Raw genomic sequence first — 17,298 nt, 5'->3', positions numbered from 1 at the left:
ATCCTGCACCACCATTCAATGAGTTCATGGCTGAACATGCAACTTCAATACGCTATTCCTGCTTTCGAGCCATACCCTTTGATCCCCCTGGTAATAAGGACTGCATGTAACTCCTTTTTTAATATATTTAGTGAATTAGCCTCAACAACTTTCTGTGGTAGAGAATTCCACAGGTTCACCACTCTCTGGGTGAAGAAGTTTCTCCTCATCTCGGTCCTAAATGGCTTACCCCTTATCCTTAGACTGTGACCTCTGGTTCTGGACTTCCCCAACATTGGGAACATTCTTCCTGCATCTAACCCATCTAAACCTGTCAGAATTTTAAACGTTTCTATGAGATCCCCTCTCATTCTTCTGAACTCCAGTGTATACAAGCCCAGTTGATCCAGTCTTTATTGATAGGTCAGTCCCGCCATCCCGGGAATCAGTAAGGTGAACCTTCGCTGCACGCCCTCAACAACAAGAATGTCCTTCTTCAAGTTAGGAGACCACAACTGTACACAATACTCCAGGTGTGGCCTCACCAAGGCCCTGTACAACTGTAGCAACACCTCCCTGCCCCTGTACTCAAATCCCCTCGCTATGAAGGCCAACATGCCATTTGCTTTCTTAACCGCCTGCTGTACCTGCATGCCAACCTTCAATGACTGATGTACCATGACACCCAGGTCTCGTTGCACCTCCCCTTTTCCTAATCTGTCACCATTCAGATCATAGTCTGTCTCTCGGTTTTTACCACCAAAGTTGATAACCTCACATTTATCCACATTATACTTTATCTGCCATTCATTTGCCCACTCACCTAACCTATCCAAGTTACTCTGCAGCCTCATAGCATCCTCCTCGCAGCTCACACTGCCACCCAACTTAGTGTCATCCGCAAATTTGGAGATACTACATTTAATCCCCTCGTCTAAATCATTAATGTACAATGTAAACAGCTGAGCCCCCAGCACAGAACCTTGCGGTACCCCACTAGTCACTGCCTGCCATTCTGAAAAGTACCCATTTACTCCTACTCTTTGCTTCCTGTCTGACAACCAGTTCTCAATCCACGTCAGCACACTACCCCCAATCCCATGTGCTTTAACTTTGCACATTAATCTCTTGTGTGGGACCTTGTCGAAAGCCTTCTGAAGTCCAAATATACCACATCAACTGGTTCTCCTTTGTCCACTTTAGTGGAAACATTCTCAAAAAATTCCAGAAGATTTGTCAAGCATGATTTCCCTTTCACAAATCCATGCTGACTTGGACTTATCATGTCACCATTTTCCAAATGCGCTGCTATGACAGCCTTAATAATTGATTCTATCATTTTACCCACTATTGAGGTCAGGCTGACCGGTCTATAATTCCCTGTTTTCTCTCTCCCTCCTTTTTTAAAAAGTGGGCTTACATTGGCTACCCTCCGCTCGATAGGAACTGATCCAGAGTCAATGGAATGTTGGAAAATGACTGTCAATGCATCCGCTATTTCCAAGGCCACCTCAAGTACTCTGGGATGCAGTCCATCAGGCCCTGGGGATTTATCGGCCTTCAATCCCATCAATTTCCCCAACACAATTTCCCGACTAATAAAGATTCCCCTCAGTTCCTCCTCCTTACTAGACCCTCTGACCCCTTTTATATCTGGAAGGTTGTTTGTGTCCTCCTTAGTGAATACTGAACCAAAGTACTTGTTCAATTGGTCTGCCATTTCTTTGTTCCCCGTTATGACTTCCCCTGATTCTGACTGCAGGGGACCAACGTTTGTCTTTACTAATCTTTTTCTCTTTACATACCTATAGAAACTTTTGCAATCCGCCTTAATGTTCCCTGCAAGCTTCTTCTCGTACTCCATTTTCCCTGCCCTAATCAAACCCTTTGTCCTCCTCTGCTGAGTTCTAAATTTCCCTCAGTCCCAGGTTCGCTGCTATTTCTGGCCAATTTGTATGCCACTTCCTTGGCTTTAATACTATCTCTGATTTCCCTAGATAGCCACGGTTGAGCCACCTTCCTTTTTTTATTTTTACGCCAGACAGGAATGTACAATTGTTGTAATTCATCCATGCGGTCTCTAAATGTCTGCCATTGCCCATCCACAGTCAACCCCTTCAGTATCATTCGCCAATCTATCCTAACCAATTCACGCCTCATACCTTCAAAGTTACCCTTCTTTAAGTTCTGGACTATGGTCTCTGAATTAACTGTTTCATTCTCCATCCTAATGCAGAATTCCACCATATTATGGTCACTCTTCCCCAAGGGGCCTCGCACAATGAGATTGCTAATTAATCCTCTCTCATTACACAACACCCAGTCTAAGATGGCCTCCCCCATAGTTGGTTCCTCGACATATTGGTCTAGAAAACCATCCCTTATGCACTCGAGGAAATCCTCCTCCACCGTATTGCTTCCAGTTTGGCTAGCCCAATCTATGTGCATATTAAAGTCACCCATTATAACTGGTGCACCTTTATTGCATGCACCCCTAATTTCCTGTTTGATGCCCTCCCCAACATCACTACTACTGTTTGGAGGTCTGTACACAACTCCCACTAACGTTTTTTGCCCTTTGGTGTTCTGCAGCTCTACCCATATAGATTCCACATCATCCAAGCTAATGTCTTTCCTAACTATTGCATTAATGTCCTTTTTAACCAGCAATGCTACCCCACCTCCTTTTCCTTTTAGTCTATCCTTCCTGAATGTTGGTGATTGTTGGATAGATACTGCCTCTCTCATTCTCTGACACTATGTGACAGGTGAGCGTTGGATAGATACTGCCTCTGAAATTCTCTGATACAATGTGACAGGTGAGTGTTGGATAGATACTGCCTCTCTCATTCTCTGATACTATGTGACAGGTGAGTGTTGGATAGATACATCTCTGTCATTCTCTGACACGATGTGACAGGTGAGTGTTGGATAGATACTGCCTTTCTCATTCTCTGACACTATGTGACACGTGAGTGTTGGATAGATACTGCCTCTCTCATTCTCTGATACAATGTGACAGGTGAGTGTTGGATAGACAATACCTCTCTCATTCTCTGACACTGTGTGACAGGTGAGTGTTGGATAGATACTGCCTCTCTCATTCTCTGATCAGTGACAGATGAGCATTGGATAGATACTGCCTCTCTCATTCTCTGATTCTATGTGACAGATGAGTGTTCGACAGATACTGCCTCTGTCATTCTCTGACACTATGTGACAGGTGATTGTTGGATAGATATTGCCTCTGTCATTCTCTGACACTATGTGACAGGTGATTGTTGGATAGATACTGCCTCTCTCATTCTCTATTATGTGACAGGTGAGTGTTGGATAGATACTGCCTCTCTCATTCTCTGATACTATGTGACAGGTGAGTGTTGGATAGATACATCTCTGTCATTCTCTGATACTATGTGACAGGTGAGTGTTGGATAGATACTGCCTCTCTCATTCTCTGACACTATGTGACAGGTGAGTGTTGGATAGATACTGCCCCTGCCTTTTTCTGACACTAAGTGACAGGTGAGTGTTGGATAGATACTGCCTCTCTCGTTCTCTGACACTGTGAGACAGGTGAGTGTTGGATAGATGCTGCCTCTCTCATTCTCTGACACTATGTGACAGGTGAGTGTTGGATAGATACTGCCTCTCTCATTCTCTGACACTGTGAGAGAGGTGAGTGTCGGATATATGCTGCCTCTCTCATTCTCTGACACGATGTGACAGCTGAGTGTTGGATAGATACTGCCTCTGTCATTCTCTGACACGATGTGACAGGTGAGTGTTGGATAGATACTGCCTCTCTCATTCTCTGACACTATGTGACAGGTGAGTGTTGGATAGATACTGCCTCTCTCATTCTCTGACACTATGTGACAGGTGGGTGTTGGTTTAGATACTGCCTCTCTCATTCTCTGACACTATGTGACAGGTGAGTGTTGGATAGATACTGCCTCTCTCATTCTCTGACACTATGTGACAGGCAAGTGTTGGATAGATACTGCCTCTCTCATTCTCTGACACGATGTGGCAGGTGAGTGTTGGATAGATACTGCCTCTCTCATTCTCTGACACGATGTGGCAGGTGAGTGTTGGATAGATACTACCTCTCTCATTCTCTGACACGATGTGGCAGGTGAGTGTTGGATAGAAACATAGAAACATAGAAAATAGATGCAGGAGTAGGCCATTCGGCCACTTCGATCCTGCACCACCATTCAATGAGTTCATGGCTGAACATGCAACTTCAATACGCTATTCCTGATTTCGAGCCATACCCTTTGATCCCCCTGGTAATAAGGACTACATGTAACTCCTTTTTTAATATATTTAGTGAATTAGCCTCAACAACGTTCTGTGGTAGAGAATTCCACAGGTTCACCACTCTCTGGGTGAAGAAATTTCTCCTCATCTCGGTCCTAAATGGCTTACCCCTTATCCTTAGACTGTGACCTCTGGTTCTGGACTTCCCCAACATTGGGAACATTCTTCCTGCATCTAACCCATCTAAACCTGTCAGAATTTTAAACGTTTCTATGAGATCCCCTCTCATTCTTCTGAACTCCAGTGTATACAAGCCCAGTTGATCCAGTCTTTCTTGATAGGTCAGTCCCGCCATCCCGGGAATCAGTCTGGTGAACCTTCGCTGCACGCCCTCAACAACAAGAATGTCCTTCTTCAAGTTAGGAGACCACAACTGTACACAATACTCCAGGTGTGGCCTCACCAAGGCCCTGTACAACTGTAGAAACACCTCCCTGCCCCTGTACTCAAATCCCCTGGCTATGAAGGCCAACATGCCATTTGCTTTCTTAAACGCCTGCTGTTACTGCATGCCAACCTTCAATGACTGATGTACCATGACACCCAGGTCTCGTTGCACCTCCCCTTTTCCTAATCTGTCACCATTCAGATCATAGTCTGTCTCTCTGTTTTTACAACCAAAGTGGATAACCTCACATTTATCCACATTATACTTCATCTGGCATGCATTTGCCCACTCACCTAACCTATCCAAGTCGCTCTGCAGCCTCATAGCATCCTCCTCGCAGCTCACACTGTCACCCAACTTAGTGTCATCCGCAAATTTGGAGATACTACATTTAATCCCCTCGTTTAAATCATTAATGTACAATGTAAACAGCTGGGGCCCCAGCACAGAACCTTGCGGTACCCCACTAGTCACTGCCTGACATTCTGAAAAGTACCCATTTACTCCTACTCTTTGCTTCCTGTCTGCCAACCAGTTCTCAATCCATGTCAGTACACTACCCCCAATCCCATGTGCTTCAACTTTGCACATTAATCTCTTGTGTGGGACCTTGTCAAAAGCCTTCTGAAAGTCCAAATATACCACATCAACTGGTTCTCCCTTGTCCACTCTACTGGAAACATCCTCAAAAAATTCCAGAAGATTTGTCAAGCATGATTTCCCTTTCACAAATCCATGCTGACTTGGACCTATCATGTCACCTCTTTCCAAATGCACTGCTATGACATCCTTAATAATTGATTCCATCATTTTACCCACTACGATGTCAGGCTGACCAGTCTATAATTCCCTGTTTTCTCTCTCCCTCCTTTATTAAAAAACGGGGATACATTGGCTACCCTCCACTCTATAGGAACTGATCCAGAGTCGATGGAATATGGAATAGATATTGCCTCTGTCATTCTCTGACACTCTGTGACAGGTGAGTGTTGGATAGATACTGCCTCTGTCATTCTCTGATACCATGTGACAGGTGAGTGTTGGATAGATACTGCCTCTCTCATTCTCTGACACTATGTGACAGGTGAGTGTTGGATAGATACGACCTCTCTCATTCTCTGCAACCATGTGACAGCTGAGTGTTGGATAGATATTGCCTCTCTCTTTCTCTGACACTATGTGACAGGTGAGTGTAGGATATATACTGCCTCTCTCTTTCTCTGACACTATGTGATAGGTGACTGTTGGATAGATACTGCCTCTCTCATTCTCTGACACTATGTGACAGGTGAGTGTAGGATAGATACTGCCTCTCTCATTCTCTGACATTATGAAACAGGTGAGTGTTGGATAGATACTGCCTCTATCATTCTCTGACACGATGTGACATGTGAATGTTGGATTTATACTGCCTCTCTCATTCTCTGACACTATGTGACAGGTAGTGTTGGATAGATACGACCTCTCTCATTCTCTGCAACGATGTGAAAGGTGAGTGTTGAATAGATATTGCCTCTCTCATTCTCTGACACGATGTCACAGGTGATTGGACGCCCGTTTAATGCGCCACAAAGTGCGCCTAAAAAAAACCTCCAGATTCTCCACCTCCCTGCAGGTCCTCTGGTCCTCGGCGCAGCGCAGCAGAAGCTGTAGGGGGCGGAGCCAGGTCCCTGCACTGAAAACAGTGCCGGGACCTCTGCACATGCACGCTACAGTGGGCACGCAAGTGCAGTAGCTCCAGGCGCCCGAAACTGTGTGGGAGGGGCCCGAAGCACGCAGCCCCTAGCCCTGGCCGAATGGCCTCACTGGGGCTGCGTGAATAAGGCTCCTCCCACGGCCAGCTCCTGCTTCCTCCCGACCCGACTCGACTCCCGCTTCCCGCCTCCGGACCGGACCCGACACCCGCTCCCACCACCGCCTCGGACCGGACCCGACCCCCGCTCCCCCCCCGCCGGACCCGACACGCGCTCCCCCTACCTCCCCGGAGCGACCCGACACCAGCTCCGCCCCCGCCCCCGGACCGGACCCGACCCCCGCCGGACCCGACTCCCGCTCCCCCCCGACCCACCCAGACCGGACCCGACACCCGCTCCCCCTACCTCCCCGGACCGACCCGACACCAGCTCCGCCCCCGGACCGGACCGGACCCGACTCCCGCTCCCCCCCGACCCACCCAGACCGGACCCGACCCCCGCTCCCCCCCCGCCGGACCCGACACGCGCTCCCCCTACCTCCCCGGAGCGACCCGACACCAGCTCCGCCCCCGGACCGGACCGGACCCAACTCCCGCTCCCCCCCGACCCACCCAGACCGGACCCGACACCCGCTCCCCCCCCGCCGGACCCGACACGCGCTCCCCCTACCTCCCCGGAGCGACCCGACACCAGCTCCGCCCCCGCCCCCGGACCGGACCGGACACCCGCTCCCCCCCCGCCGGACCCGACACGCGCTCCCCCTACCTCCCCGGACCGACCCGACACCAGCTCCGCCCCCGCCCCCGGACCGGACCGGACACCCGCTCCCCCCCGACCCACCCAGACCGGACCCGACCCCCGCTCCCCCCCCGCCGGACCCGACACCCGCTCCCCTGACCTCCCCGGACCGACCCGACACCAGCTCCGCCCCCGCCCCCGGACCGGACCGGACACCCGCTCCCCCCCGACCCACCCAGACCGGACCCGACACCCGCTCCCCCCCCGCCGGACCCGACACCCGCTCCCCCTACCTCCCCGGACCGACCCGACACCAGCTCCGCCCCCGGACCGGACCCGACCCCCGCTCCCCCCCCCAACCCCCGGACTGGATCCGACCTGACCTCCCTTCCCCCGACCTGACCTCCCTCTCCCTCCCTCCCTCCCCCCGACCCGAACCGAACCGACCTCCCTCACACCACCCCCCCCCGACCCGACCCAACGCCACCTACCTCTCAATCTGGTGCTGGGGACGGGCCCTGCCCGAAGTCTCGGGCCCGGCCCGTTCAGCCTCCCTCCCCCTTCTCCTTCCCCCCCACCTCCCCCCCGAATCTCCTTCCCCCCTCCCCCCAATCTCCTTCACCCCCCAATCTCCTTTCCCCCCCACCCAATCTCCTTCTCCGCCCCCCATCTCCTTTCTCCCCCTTCTCCCCTTCTCCTCCTTCCCCCTCCTCCCCCATACCTCCCCCTTCCCCGTCAGAAACACAGACACTGACAGACAGGGAATGAGAGACACACAGACAGACAGAGAGTTAGAGACACTGACAGAGACACACTGAGGGGGGCATCCAAATACGCTGTTGGAGGGCTCCCGGTGCTGCAGTTGGCAAGTAGAAAATGTTTTATTTATTGATTTAAAAAAAAAATTATTTCTTATTAATTCTTTTTTGATTGATTTATTGGTTGATTTATTGATCTAATGATCATTTATTATTGATGATAGCTCTTTATTTGTAAAACTGAAGTGTTTAATGTTTCTAAACTTCCCTTTAAACACCCCCCCACCCCACCATTCCCTTCGCCTGATTTGTAACCTATGCCTGATTTTCTAAAGTGTAGACAAGGTTTTTTCGAGCGTACAAAAATCTTCACTGACTCCATTCTAAGTTAGTTTGGAGTAAGTTTTCACTCACGAAATTTTGAAACCAGGTGTAAGTGGCCGGACACACAACCTTTTGAAAAAAAAATTCTGTTCCAAAGTGAAACTGTTCTAACTGACGAGAACTGGAGCAAACGAAATGATAAGAATTCCGATTTCTAAGATACTCCGTTCTACACCAGTTGCTCCTAAAAATCAGGAGCAAATCATGTGGAAACTTGAGGCCTGCGTGATAGGTGAGTGTTCGATCGATACTGCCTCTCTCATTCTCTGACACTATGTGACAGGTGAGTGTAGGATAGATACTGCCTCTCTCATTCTCTGACACTATGTGACAGGTGAGTGTAGGATAGATACTGCCTCTCTCATTCTCTGACACTATGTGACAAGTGAGTGTTGGATTGACACTGCATCTCTCATTCTCTGACACTATGTGACAGGTGAGTGTTGGATATACTGCCTCTGTCATTCTCTGACACGATGTGACAGGTGAGTGTTGAATAGATACTGCCTCTGTCATTCTATGACACTATGTGACAGGTGAGTGTTGGATAGATACTGCCTCTCTCATTCTCTGACATATATATGTGAGTGTGGGGTATAATCTGTACCTGTCATGTGTCTGGTATGTGAATGTGGGGTATAATCGGTACCTGTCAGTATCTGGTATGTGAATGTGGCTATAATCTGTATCTGTCAGTCTCTGGGATGTGAGTGTGGGGTATAATCTTTACTGTCAGTTTCTGGTATGTGAGTCTGGGTATAATCTGTACCTGTCAGTCTCTGGTATATGAATGTGGGTATAATCTGTACCCGTCAGTCTCTGGTATATGAATGTGGGTATAATCTGTACCTTTCAGTTTCTGGGATGTGATTGTGGGGTATAATCTGTACCTGTTTGTCTCATGTATGTGAGTGTGGGCTATAATCTGTACCAGTCAGTCTCTGGTATGTGAGTGTGGGATATAATCTTTACTGTCAGTTTCTGGTATGTGAGTGTGGGGTATAATCTGTACCTGTCAGACTCTGGTATGTGAGTGTGGGGTATAATCTGTACCAGTCAGTCTCTGGTATGTGAGTGTGGGATATAATCTTTACTGTCAGTTTCTGGTATGTGAGTGTGGGGTATAATCTGTACCTGTCAGACTCTGGTATGTGAGTGTGGGGTATAATCTGTACCTGTCAGTCTCTGGTATGTGAGTGTGGGGTATAATCTGTACCTGTCAGTCTCTGGTATGTGAATGTGGGGTATAATCTGTACCCGTCAGTTTCTGGTATGTGAGTGTGGGGTATAATCTGTACCTGTCAGTGGTATCTGTTTCAATGGTGAAACAGCATCTGATTCTACTGTAAGATTCACAATGTAACTCTGTCACTTCGGATCAATGTGGGACTGACAGCTCCTGCTGCCTGTGACAATAGGATTGAGGCCAGTTCTGTGTCTCTGCAGTCTGTGAGTGATAATCTACTTACTGTGTGTGCAAAGGAACTGTCTGCACTGTTCCTTGTGGAGGAGGAAAGACCACATTTGTTCTTGCTGGTTGAAGAATTTTGCTCTGAGAATAATAATACGAGAACATTATTACTTCTAAGATATGGATGCGCGGGAGAATATAATGTATCTGAGGGAGCGACAATGTATCTCTCAATCACCAGCAAAATAGTTCTGGAGAACTGAGCTCACCGAAACAATATAACCGGTATTTAAAATATCTTTCCCACACTCTTCTCCTGGTGCCTGCAATAGATGCACGTTGTGAAACTCCCCACATCCTCACTGTCAGGCTGTGTTTCCACTGCTCTCTGTCCAAGAACAACAGACACGGTGAGGTTGGAACTGAATCAGGAACATTCATTGCTGATTTTGGGAAAGAAATCAGCAATGAGTTGAAACAGCAAGGTGATTTACTTTCTCTGTTACCTTACACTGTCCACACACAGCCCGAGAATGGCTTCTCCCTTCCCCCACTCACATCCTGTTCAGGAACTAGTTCCTGCTCCACTCTGCCTCTTACACACAGCCCCTGATGGAACTAAACCAAGAACGTTCACTACTGGTTGGAGAGAGAAAGCAGCAATGATTGTAAATAGCAGATTCTGCCCATTCTGTCTCCTTTACCCTGGACACACACTGTCCACACACAGCCCAAGAATGGCCTCTCCCTTTCCCCACTCACACCACGCACTGAGACTGGTTCTTGCTCCACTCTGCCTCTTACATACAGCCTGCGACTCCCCCTGAACTTCCCCTGGACTCAATGCCGATCTCTGAGCCCATCTGCGGACACGCTCCCTAAGCGCTGCTGCTGTAAGGAGGCTGCTGCTCGCTGCCTTACCCCGGGGCCGCGGTGTCTCCGTTCCCGGCTGTTTTAAACCATCTTCTTCCGCTCACTGAGTGAATGGCGATCACAGGCAGGGCTGGGAGAGCGGAGGGCACATGCGCTCTTCTGCTCACTGGAAAATGACACAGGGGACGGGGCTGAACTGCACATGCGTGGGAGAGCGACAGTGATCAGGGATTTGATTGCAAGGAGAATAGATAGGCGTTTCTGCAGCTGCAATCGAGACTCCAGGATGGTATGTTGCCTCGCTGGTGCAAGAGTCAAGGATGTCTTAGAGCGGGTGCAGAACATTCTGAAAAGGGAGGGTGAACAGCCAGTTGTCGTGGTGTATATAGGTACCAACGATATAGGTGAAAAACAGGATGAGGTTGTACGAGACGAATTTAGGGAGCTAGGAGCTAAATTAAAAAGTAGGACCTCAAAAGTAGTAATCTCAGGATCGCTACCAGTGCCACGTGCTAGTCAGAGTAGGAATCGCAGGATAGCTCAGATGCATTCGTGGCTTGAGGAGTGGTGCAGAGGGGAGGAATTCAAATTCCTGGGGAACTGGAACCGGTTCTGGGGGAGGTGGGACCAGTACAAACTGGACGGTCTGCACCTGGGCAGAACTGGAACCAATGCCAATGGGAGTGTTTGCTAGTGCTGTTGGGGAGGAGTTAAACTAATATGGCAGGGGGATGGGAACCAATGCAGGGAGACAGAGGGAAATAAAATGGAGGCAGAAGCAAAAGATAGAAAGAAGAAAAGTAAAAGTGGAGGGCAGAGAAACTCAAGGCAAAAAACAAAAACAAAAAGGGCCACATTACAGCAAAATTCTAAAGTGGCAAAGTATGTTAAAAAGACAAGCCTGAAGGCTCTGTGCCTCAATGCAAGGAGTATTCGGAATAAGGTGGACGAATTAACTGCACAGATAGCGGTTAACGAATATGATGTAATTGGCATCACGGAGACATGGCTCCACGGTGACCAAGGCTGGGAACTCAACATCCAGTAGTATTCAACATTTAGGAAGGATCGACAGAAAGGAAAAGGAGGCGAGTGGCATTGCTGGTTAAAGAGGAAATTAATGCAATAGTAAGAAACGACATTTGCTTGGATGATGTGGAATCGGTATGGGTGGAGCTGCGGAAAACCAAAGGGCAGAAAACGCAAGTGGGAGTTGTGAACAGGCCACCAAATAGTAATAGTGACGTTGGGGACAGCATCAAACAAGAAATAAGGGATGTGTGCAATAAAGGTACAGCAGCTATTATGGGCGACTTCAATCTACATATTGATTGGGCTAACCAAACTGGTAGCAATGCGGTGGAGAAGGATTTCCTGGAGTGTATTCGGGATGGTTTTCTAGAACAATATGTCGAGGAACCAATGAGAGCGCTGGCCATCTGAGACTGGGAGATGTGCAAAGAGAAGGGACTAATTGACAATCTTGTTGTGTGAGGCCCCTTGGGGAAGAGTGACCATAATATGGTAGAATTCTTTATCAAGATGGAGAGTGACACAGTTAATTCAGAAACTAGGGTCCTGAACTTAAGGAAAGGTAACTTCAATGGTATGAGGCGTGAATTGGCCAGAATAGACTGGCAAATTATACTTAAAGCGTTGGCAGTGGATAGGCAATGGCAAACATTTAAAAATCACATGGATGATCTTCAACAATTGTACATCCCTGTCTGGAGTAAAAATAAAACGGAGAGGTAGCTCAACCATGGCTAACAAGGGAAATTAAGGATAGTGTTAAATCCAAGGAAGAAGCATATAAATTGGCAAGAAAAAGCAGCAAACCTGAGGACTGGGAGAAATTTAGAATTCAGCAGAGGAGGACTAAGGGTTTAATTAAGAGGGGGAAAATAGAGTACGAGAGGAAGCTTGCCGGGAACATAAAAACTGACTGCAAAAGCTTCTTTAGATATGTGAAGAGAAAAACATTAGCAAAGACAAACGTAGGTCCCTTGAAGTCATGTTCAGGTGAATTTATAATGGGCAACAAAGAAATAGCAGACCAACTGAACAAATACTTTGGTTCTGTCTTCACGAAGGAAGATACAAATAACCTTCCGGATGTACTAGGGGTCCGAAGGTCTAGTGAGAAGGAGGAACTGAAGGATATCCTTATTAGACAGGAAATTGTGTTGGGGAAATTGATGGGATTGAAGGCTGATAAATCCCCGGGGCCTGATCGTCTGCATCCCAGAGTACTTAAGGAAGTGGCCCTAGAAATAGTGGATGCATTGGTGATCATTTTCCAACAGTCTATCGACTCTGGATCAGTTCCCATGGACTGGAGGGTAGCTAATGTAACACCACTTTTTAAAAAAGGAGGGAGAGAGAAAACGGGTAACTATAGACCGGTTAGTCTGACAACAGTCATGGGGAAAATGTTAGAATCAATCATTAAGGATGAAATAGCAGCGCATTTGGAAAGCAGTGACATGGATTTATGAAAGGGAAATCATGCTTGACAAATATTCTGGAATTTTTTGAGGATGTAACTAGCAGTGTGCCAAGGGAGAACCAGTGATGTGGTGTATTTGGACTTTCAAAAGGCTTTTGAAAAGATCCCACGCAAGAGATTGGTGTGCAAAATCAAAGCACATGGTATTGGGGGTAATGTACTGGCGGGTGAAGGACAGAGAATGATTAAAGCTGGGAGCCTTGTCCCTTGGAGATGTTCAATTTGGGTTCATTCCATGCAGGGTGTTTCTCTCCATGAGCCTGTCTTCACAAAGCAATCCTGCAGAAACATCGGAGGGACGAGGGAGTGGGAGTGTTTGCTCGGACCATGCAGGAGTTAATATCTGACAGAAACAGTCCGAGATTTGTTTAATTACAGTAAAACACTCGGTCACTTGAATGTAATACCGAAGTGGATAATCAAGCGGCGAAAGGGAGGGAGAAAGTTAATACAATCACTATCCCTAATGAAGTAGTACTCGGTAAAATAATGGGACTAAAGGCAGGCAAGTCCCCTGGACCTGAGGGAGTTAAGAGATGCGGCTGCAGCGATAGTGGATGCATTGGTTGTAATCTACCAAAATTCCCTGGATTCTGGGGCAGTCCCAGCAGATTCAAAATCTGCAAATATAACGCCTCTATTTAAAAAAGGAGGCAGACAAAAAGCAGGAAACTCTAGACCAGTTATCCCAACAATTGTTGGGAAAATGCTGGAGTCCATTATTAAGGAAGCAGTAGTGGGACATTTGGAAAAGCATGATTCAATCAAGCAGAGTCAGCATGGCTTTATGAAAGGGAAATCATGTTTGACAACTTTGCTGGAGATATTTGAGGATGTAATGAGCAGGGTGGATAAGGGGGAACTAATGGATGTGGTGTATTTGGATTTCCAGAAGGCATTTGATAAGTTGCCACATAAGAGGTTACTGCACAAGAAAGAAGCTCACCGGTTTGGGGGCTGTATATTAGCATAGATAGAGGATTGGTTAACTAACAGAAAGAAGAGAGTCGGGATAAATGGGTCATTTTTTGGTTGGCAAATGGTGACTAGTGGGGTGCCACTGGGATCGGTGCTGGGTGCTCAACTATTTACAATCTATATTAATGACTTGGGTGAAAGGACCAAGTTTAACGTAGCCAAGTTTGCTGATGCTACAAAGATGGATGGCAAAGCAAATTGTGAGCACACAAAAAATCTGGAAAGCGATACAGACAGGCTAAATGAGTGGACAAAAATTTGGCAGATGTAGTATAATGTGAGAAAATGTGAGGTTATCCACTTTGGCATAAATAATGGATAAAATAAATTCTAATTTTAATTGAGAAAAATTGCAAAGTGCAGAGGGATCTGGGGGTCCTTGTGCATGAAACACAAACATTTAGTATGCAGGTACAGCAAGGAATCAGGAAGTATAAAAGCAAAAATGTAAGCTACAACTGTACAGGATACTGGTGAGGCCACACCTGGAGCACTGCTGTAATTTTGGTCTTAGTATTTAAGGAAGCATATACTTGCATTGGAGGCTGTTCAGAGGTTGATTCCAGAGATGAGGGGGTTGTCTTATGAGGATAGATTGAGTAAGTTGGGCCTACACAAATTGGAGTTCAGAAGAATGACAGGTGACCTTGTCGAAACATATAAGATAACGAGAGGGCTCGACAAGGTGGAAGCAGAAAGGATGTTTCCACGCATAGGGGAAACTAAAACTAGGGGACATAATCTCAGAATAAGGGGCACCCCAGATAAACTGAGATGAGGAGAAATTTCTTCACTCAGAGCGTTGTCAATCTATGCAATTCTTTGCATCAGAGAGCTGTAGAGATGGGTCATTGAATATATTTAAGGCAGAGATAGACAGATTTTTGAGCGATCAGGGAATAAACGGTTATGGGGAGCGGGCAGAGAAGTGGAGCTGAGTCCATGATCAGATCAGACATGATCTTATTGAATGGCAGAGCAGGCTCAAGGGGCTAAATGACCCACTCCTGCTCCTCTTTCTTATGTTACTATGTTGTTATGAGATAATAACCCTGCGACTGTACATGGGGATTCTAACCCTGGGACTGTACCTGGGGATTCTAACCCTGGGACTGTACCTGGGGATTCTAACACTGGGACTGTACCTGGGGATTCTAACACTGGGACTGTACCTGGGGATTCTAACATTGGGAGTGAACAGCTCTGGGGCTTTCCTGTTACAATTGTCTGGGACGTAAATCGTAAGCTTAGCACTGAGCAGTGCCTTTAGGAGAGATGGTGAGAAATCCAAGGTGTCGAGAGTGACAATAAAATAACTAAGTTGTTGCTTTATCCAGGCGGACCGGTTGGAAACAGACACTGACACATCCTCACGGTGCTCCTCGACCAAGATGGCCGCGCATGCGCTTTGCTGCTGACTGAATCAAAATGGCGGAGGGCTGAACTTACCTTCCTGTACAAAGGTGGCCGCCGCTAACCTGGGCCTATCACCGGGAGAAAGCCTCGAGGCTGCAGCCGCCGATATTCCGGTTATTATTCCGAGCTTTCGGCGGGCACCAGTTGTTTATGAAGCCTCCCTGGCTACCCGCTGGTCCATTACTCCGCTCCGCCCCGCTGAAAACGGGCTCTTTCGCGCAGCAGATGTTGAGCGTATCCACTCCGCCATTACACGCACCGCGCATGCTCCAAACACAGCCTGGTCCCGCGCCTGCGCACTGGGCCCCCTGTGGTCTGTGATCGGCACATTTTCCCCTGCGGGGAATGCTGGGTAAATTCACCGCCATTGAAAGGCCGCGTTGGTGAATTGAAGAGGATTTACTGGGATTGAAAGGCTGCATTAGAGGGAGCAGCGTGCGGCGGCCCGGCCTGCAAGACCATCAGCAGGCCGGGACTATCAATGGAGCAGCGTGCGGCGGCTGCGAAGTCAGGTCGCTGATTGCAGTGTTAGGAGGCACAGCAGGAGGGGCGAAGGAGCAAGAGTTTGGAGAAGGAAGTGACCGGGGCGAGGAGAGGCGTGAGTCTGGGGCCCAAATGAGACGAGGGCCCAGGGGTAGCATAGGCCAGCCCAAACTGCGATATGTGTGCGTGCTTGGTCCATGCAGCACACCTGGTCTCCAGTCGTCCCAGGTAATCCTTGCCACTGGACCAAGACCTAGCTCTGTGAAGCCCGTGTGGTGGCTGCTGTGTAACGGCAACCACATGTTAAAAAAATCCACGCACAGGCATCGTCCACTCTTCAGGATGTAGTTCGGGATCTGGAATATTAGGTCCTTCATTGAAACACCTGTGAACTCATTCCTTTTTGGCGGAAGCAATTCATCCTCGCTTCGAGGGACTGCCTATGATTATGACTCTGATTGCATTGGGCAATGAACCATGTTCATTCTGGCAGTTAGACTTTGTTTCTGCTGCTCTTAATAACCCCTATACCTGAGCTGGAGTTTAATGTTCTGTATAAATATTAAATAAATCAGCTTGTTTCAAACACCGTGTTGTAGGGCGCTTTCAAAGGCAAAGGCAACAGCTGAATATATATGTATGTATGTGTAAAATGGCTGCCAGGGGATTCCGTAAAGCACTAGGGGAATTCAGCTAACCAGCTTGACTAACTTTCTGGGTAGCTGATGAAACTGCAGTTCCTTGTACAGGAACACTGGAAAGGGTGAGCTCAGCAGAATGTCTCTAATCAGCAACCCCCAGACAAGATGTCCCAGCAGAATACTGAAGAAAGGAATTGCTGTAACTGGGTTAAGATAAGAAGGTTAGGTGCAGGCAGAACCCAAGGACAGCAGAGATAAGGGGGTCTGGAGAATATCACGAGGTCATGAGTAAGCCCCAGCTAAACATGAGATGGTCACGCAGTCCCTGGTGCCAGGGGGCCAATTCCATATGTTGTAAAACATATAAATATCGATGAATTTCTTTGTTCGGCGGAGAGTAGTGCCTGGATTAACCCAAATGCTTTCTCCCCGCCAGCAAAATAAAGACCGTTTTGATGTTCGAACTGACCCAGATTGATGACCGATTCTTCTGGGATTTCATTTGCGCTAACAGTGGCGAAGTCACTAGACGCCCTTGGAAAAACTGGGTGAGTATAGATTTAAAAAAATATAATAAAGGGTGCTGAAGGTGGACGCCGGTTGATCGACACAAGGAGATGGTCTAGTATCCCAAACGCCTAGCCTGAGCCTGAATTAAGAGGACTTGGTCCCACGTGACGGCCAGGGTTGAATGGGCAGAGAGAGTATACTTAGACCGTA

At 47.9% G+C, this 17,298-nt stretch overlaps 1 pseudogene; it reads right to left on the bottom strand.

The window, feature by feature from the left end:
- LOC139232779 (zinc finger protein 850-like) overlaps positions 1-15,697 on the bottom strand; it is a 115,298-nt pseudogene extending 99,601 nt beyond the window's left edge.
- Between the last annotated feature and the right edge of the window lie 1,601 nt (positions 15,698-17,298).

Source organism: Pristiophorus japonicus, chromosome 20, assembly GCF_044704955.1.
Source record: "Pristiophorus japonicus isolate sPriJap1 chromosome 20, sPriJap1.hap1, whole genome shotgun sequence".
In the NCBI taxonomy this organism is placed as follows: Eukaryota; Metazoa; Chordata; class Chondrichthyes; family Pristiophoridae; genus Pristiophorus; species Pristiophorus japonicus.
This window is presented reverse-complemented; position numbering and strand designations above follow the sequence as displayed.